The sequence below is a fragment of the Carlito syrichta genome, unplaced genomic scaffold, assembly GCF_000164805.1.
Source record: "Carlito syrichta isolate Samal-C Ts95f unplaced genomic scaffold, Tarsius_syrichta-2.0.1 Scaffold102037, whole genome shotgun sequence".
Taxonomy (NCBI): domain Eukaryota; kingdom Metazoa; phylum Chordata; class Mammalia; order Primates; family Tarsiidae; genus Carlito; species Carlito syrichta.
In genome coordinates, this window is record NW_007046133.1 from 77,395 (window position 1) to 83,125 (window position 5,731).

At 44.9% G+C, this 5,731-nt stretch overlaps 1 pseudogene; it reads left to right on the top strand.

Annotated features, from left to right (window-relative positions):
* Nucleotides 1-292: 292 nt before the first annotated feature.
* On the top strand, nt 293-599 carry LOC110596225 (annotated as a pseudogene).
* Nucleotides 600-5,731: the final 5,132 nt, after the last annotated feature.

Genomic DNA, 5,731 nt, shown 5'->3' on the forward strand with positions numbered 1-5,731 from the left:
TGTCTTTCTAAAAGTTATGTTAAAGGACATTTTTTTTTCTTGAAACTGCCCCAGGCTGGAGTGCATTGATATGATCATAGCTCACTGTAGCCTCAAACTCCTGGGCTCAAGTAAGCCCCCCACCTCAGTCTCCCAAATTGCTAGGACTACAGACCCACACCACCATGCCCTGATAATAAAAAAATGAACTTGGGTGGTGGGGGGAGCAGCAGCGGCCAGGCAGCCCAGCTTCATAAAGGCTCTTGGTATGCTATGACCCACAGGCACCCAGCGCACCCTGCCTGCTGCCAAGATGCCCAAAAGGAAGGTCAGCTCTGCCAAGAGGACAGCAAAGGAGGAGTCCAAGAGGAGATTGGCGTGGTTGTCATCTAAACTTGCTCCTTCAAAAGTGGAAGTGAAGCCAAAAAAGGCGGTGGGAAAGGATAAATCTTCAGACCAAAAAAGAGCAAGCAAAAGGGAAAAGGGGAGCAAAGGAAAAGGAGGCTAAAGTGACTAGCCAAGAAACTAAAGAAGAGTTACCTGCAGAAAATGGAGAAACTAAAAACAAGGAAAAACCAGCCTCTGATGAAGCAGGAGAGAAAGAGGCCAAGTCTGAATAATATTATATCCCATGTCTTATCAGTGGTCCCTGTCTCCCTTCTTGTACAATCCAGAGAAATATTTTTATCAACTATTTTGTAAATTCAAGTTTTTTGGGAGCTCTAGAAACATTTTTAAGAAGGAGGGAATCCCACTTCATCCCATTTTTTTAAAGTGTAGATACTTTTTTTTTTAAGAGGTGAAATCATTTGTTGGTTGTTTATTTTTTTAGTACAACCAGAAAATAGTGTGGGAATTACAGGAGGCTTTGACTGTCTTGGGTGTCAGCTTAACAATCCATAGATGGGGGGGTTAATTTTTATATCCTATAATGCAAAGTGTACTAAGTGGCAATATGAATCACAGTCCTGCATTTAATATCTTGGGCATTTAAAATTACTTCTATTCCCATGTTGTTTTTTAGTAGAATTGTTTCCTAAGGAAAACCACTCCTTGATTATAGCTTTCCCTGTCAGAATTGTGTGCACTCTGTAACATCTTTGGTCATGATAGTCCTTTTTTCCTAAAAACTTTGTTAATGTGTTGTGAAAGATTGAAAAATTGAGTATATAGTGTATATGATAAATTGTGAATTGGTGGGATGTATGTAACAGCTTATCAACATTTAAAGATACTGGCACTTGTTGTACTCTAAAGGAAAATTTGCCTCCAAATTTTAAGCTGGCAAGTCACTGGAATAACTTTTTAAAAATAATGATACATAGCTTTTTAGATTTTCGGTACATATGTTAAGAACTGTGTACAAATTGAAATGTCTGTGTACTGATCCTCAAAACAACCAATAAACTCAATTATGAAAGACTTTCAAAGCAAAAAATAATTATAGAGATGGTGTCTCGCTATGTTGCCAAGGCAGGTCTCCAACTCCTGGCTTCAAGGGATCCTCTTGCCTTGACTTCCCAAAGCTCTGAGATTACAGGCATCAGCCACTATGTCCAGCCTTTAAAGGACAATTTAAGAGCACATGAAATCACCAAGAGAAGAAGAGCCATGGGAACCTGGTCACAGCCTTTAGAATCATTCTCAATTGCTACTGAGGCTGATAGTCTAATTGACCAATTCTAAGATGGAAAGATGGGCAGGTTTCCAACCTCACCAGCAGAACTTTGGCCAAAGGTTTAATATGATTCTCACAGAGCTTCCCTGTAGGCCAACATGGCGGACTTTGTTGGCCTCCGTTCCCCTTCCCTGATGAGCTGAGAAGTTCAAAGTCTTGTGACACAAGTGGCGTAGACACCCCACACCAAGTTTTAGGAATGAACACAGTTGTCCTGAGCCCATCACCTCATGCCATTCACAGGGATGGGACACACAGTCTGGGGACTTAGAAAGTAGGAAGGATTCGATGACTAATTAATCCAGGACAACAGGAAGACATTTAAAATTACTTCTACTCCCATGTTGTTTTAAGTAGAATTATTTCCAAAAGAAAACCACTCCTTGATTATGGAGTGATCCCATGCATGATCACTTGGGGACCCCATGCATGAACTGAGTGGAGCAAGGAGAAACCCAGGCCCTTGAATCAGAAGACACATACATGCCTTTCCCTGAACGAAGTACCCAGGTTCCCTGCAGCCAGCATCTGTGCCCACCAGAGAACCCAGACCAAGGGGACCAGCATGGGAAGGAACTCAGAGGCTCACAGGGAGACTGACCAGAAATCCAACTAAGCTGTAGCTAAATCCCATCCACAACTGAGGTGTTCAGGTTTATTGTCAGCCAGCACCTCCCTTCATTTTATTTTGTTGTTTGTTTGTTTTTTGAGTCAGGGTCTTACTCTGTTGCCCAGGCTGAAGTACTATGGCATGATCACAGCTCACCACGACCTTGACCTCCTAGGCTCAGGTGATCCTCCTACCTCAGCCTCCCAAATAGCTGGGACTACAGATACGTGCCACCACATCGAGCTAATTTTTTTGACTTTTTTGTAGAGACAAAGTCTCACTATGCTACCCAGGCTGGTTTCAAACTAGGCTAGGTTCAAGGAATCCGCCCACCTCAGCCTCCCAAAGTGCTGGGATCACAGGCATGACCCATACCACCTGGCCTCTCTTCACTTTTCAAGCTCCCATGAGCTGAGGACTCAGCTCCTCACTCTACAGGACCTGGGCAACGGCTCTCAATCACCTCCAGAACAGCACAGATCAGCTCAGAGTCTCTTTACAGTTGTTCTTCCTTGGGTGAAGTGTTTATCTTCTGAGCAGCACAGCTTAGCATCGCCCGTGACCATTCCCGTGATGTTCCTACAAATCCGTTCCATATACATTGGTTTTGTTCCTTGAGTGTTCAGTGGGTGGTCCAGGGCAGTGCCTGGCCCTTCTTTTTCCCTTCCTTGTCCTCAGGGCTTCCCAGCGCACCCTGGGTAGACCCTGACTAAGTAAATCATCCCACAAAGGCATCCCATGTGACACAAATGGCAAAGGCTCCAGCCAGCACTCAGGTGAGGACATTGATCCCAGCTTCTCAGTGTCAGGACATGGCACCTATTCAAGGTGCTTGTTTCTAGAGATGTGCTTCAGTAATTGGGAGACTGTGATCATATGTGACAGAGCAAACACAGAAGGGATGTGGCCAAATTATACATGAACAAGGGCTGTCCCTGTCCTGACATGATGCCTCCTGGCCATATCTTCCAGGGCTGGGAGGGGTGACAGCATCACCCTGCGAGAGTTCTGCAGATGCCCAGAACCATACCACGAAGACCTAAGAAGACCTAAGACATACATGGCCAACAACAGGCACTGTCTGCTTTATTTCAATCCTTCTGGCCCATTCTCTCTCTCTCTCTCTCTCTCCTTCCTTCCCTTTCTCTCCCCCCTTCTTCTTTCTCTTTCTTTCTCCCCCTCTTTCTCTCTCTTCCTTTCTCTCTCTCCCCCTTCCTTTCTTTCTCTCTCCCTCCTTCTCTTCCTCTTTCTCTTCCTTTCTCTCTCCCCTGCCACCCTTGCCCCATCCCCCTCCTCCTCCCCCTCAGTCTCCTCCTCTCCCTCCCTTTCCCTCTCCCTCTCCCTCCCCCTCTCCCACCTAACTTATACTTTGAACTTGGTGACTATCTCATAGCCTCTCTTTGAATGCAGTTTCATAAGCCTGGGTGTACACAGTGTTAATTGAGGGGTTCATCAGTTCATCTACTCATTGTGACCAATCCAGCAATGGCTGACTTAATTGCTTGCACTTGAAGCCCGCTCATTCACTCTAAGGGCCATAATCATACTCAAAGTGAGTTCCGGCTGTTTATTTAAATTCTTAACACTGTGCCCCTCCCTTCCAATGAAAGTAAAAGATAGGTGTCGCTTCCTGCATAATTGGCATCACACAGCAGCCCATGTACTGTGGGGCTCAGGAAATGTCAACGAGCTGGCAAGATGGCTTCTGTTTTGCCAACAAGGAGGTGCCTGAGGGGACCCTGCACAGTCTTTTACTCTCCCAGATCTTTGCCATGCCCGAAGGGCCCTGCGTGGGCACCCACCTGATGAAAGCAGCAACAGCCTTTTTTGTTGCTAGTTAGACATTCATGCCCAATAATAGAGCTCTCTACAGAACGCAGTGTTGGTGCGCCTGCGGATTCTGTTATTAGCGCAGCCATGCAGTGTCATCAAAGGTATAATTCAGGGCTGCCTTGGATGAAAAGGAATTTCAAAGGCAGTTTTCTCTGGCTGACTTCTTTGAATCCACTTGTAAAAAAATCAGAACTTGATTCCAAGCTTGTTCTGGGGACGGCAAATTAATGAACTGTCCTCATGTCACTAAAGACTCCGCTCAGAACTCGGGTTACCAGGAGGATTGGTTTTTATTAGCTGCTTTCCTCAGCGCTCTTGCAATTCCAGCCTTTTATTGTTGCCTGGGAGGGTGTTGTATGAAGCTGATGAGTGTTTGCTGCAAAAAGCTGGAGAATAATCGGAGATTAAGTCGTTTCTCCCTCTCCACTCTTCCTTTTTCCACAGTCAAAGGAATCAGGAAGGCAGAATTCAAGGGAAAACTAAGCGGTGCATAATTCTTAAATGCAATAGTTAAATGCCCATAATAAGTGGAGCCACTATTCACAAAAGGTTCTGATGCTTGTCTCTCCTTTGAAAGGATCTGCTCCTTAAAATCTGACTTGAGGGATATTCAATCAGCATGAATACCTCCGAGGTACTTTCACCACAAGATAGCTGTCAACTCTTCCCCACAAAGCAAGACGTTTACAATGTATTTGCGCAGGAGTCCACGTGGAGAGGGCTTGAATATGTCCATTATGCTTCCTTCAAAGTGGAGTGATGAGGAATCAGAGGATGCTTTATAAGACGGGAAGAAGGCAATTTGGCTTCGTGTGACACCTTTCATGCTCAAAGAATCCCAACAGTGAGATACTTATGAAGAATAAAGTGCTTACACTTTGTAAGCGAGTGTGTGGCGTTACAGCCATGAGACTAGAATTGGAAAAAAACCTCAAACCAAGTATGAGTTCGAGCCAAACTTTCCATGGGTCTTCAGGCCACTGAGACCCCAGCATGAGGTGGTACCCCAGATAAGGGGGATGTGTTGGAATATTTATTTTTCAATTTACACAAAATATTGCATTGATGTATTTATTTTATTTTTGATTCAGGGGGTACACATACATATTCATTACATGGACATAATGTATGTGGGTGGGGATTGGGTCTCAGGTGGCCCCTTCCCCAGATAGTGACACTGTGACCCATAGGTAGTTTCTGAACCTTAACCCTCTTCTCCCATATTGGTGTCCCCAGTGCCTATTACTTCCATCTTTGCAACCATTTAACTCCCACATAGGAGTGAGAACATGCAGTGCTTGGTTTTGTTTCTGAGTCAGTTCACTTAGGATGATCATCTCCAGCTTTATCCATGTTGCTGCAAAGGATATGGTTTCATTCTTTTTTATGGCTGCATAGTATTCCATGGTGTGTGTGTGTGTGTGTGTGTGTGTGTGTGTGTGTGTGTGTGTGTGTCCGCGCACGCATGTGTGTATGTCACACTTTCATTATCCATTCAATTCTTGGTGGGTACTCAGGTTGCTTCCACAATTAAAGTGGCCAGAGTGAAGCCCTTTTATGCCTGCTCTGTCTGGCAATAACCCTGCTGAGACTGTTTCTTAGAGGGCAGCATCCTAGTCTGTCACCTGTTT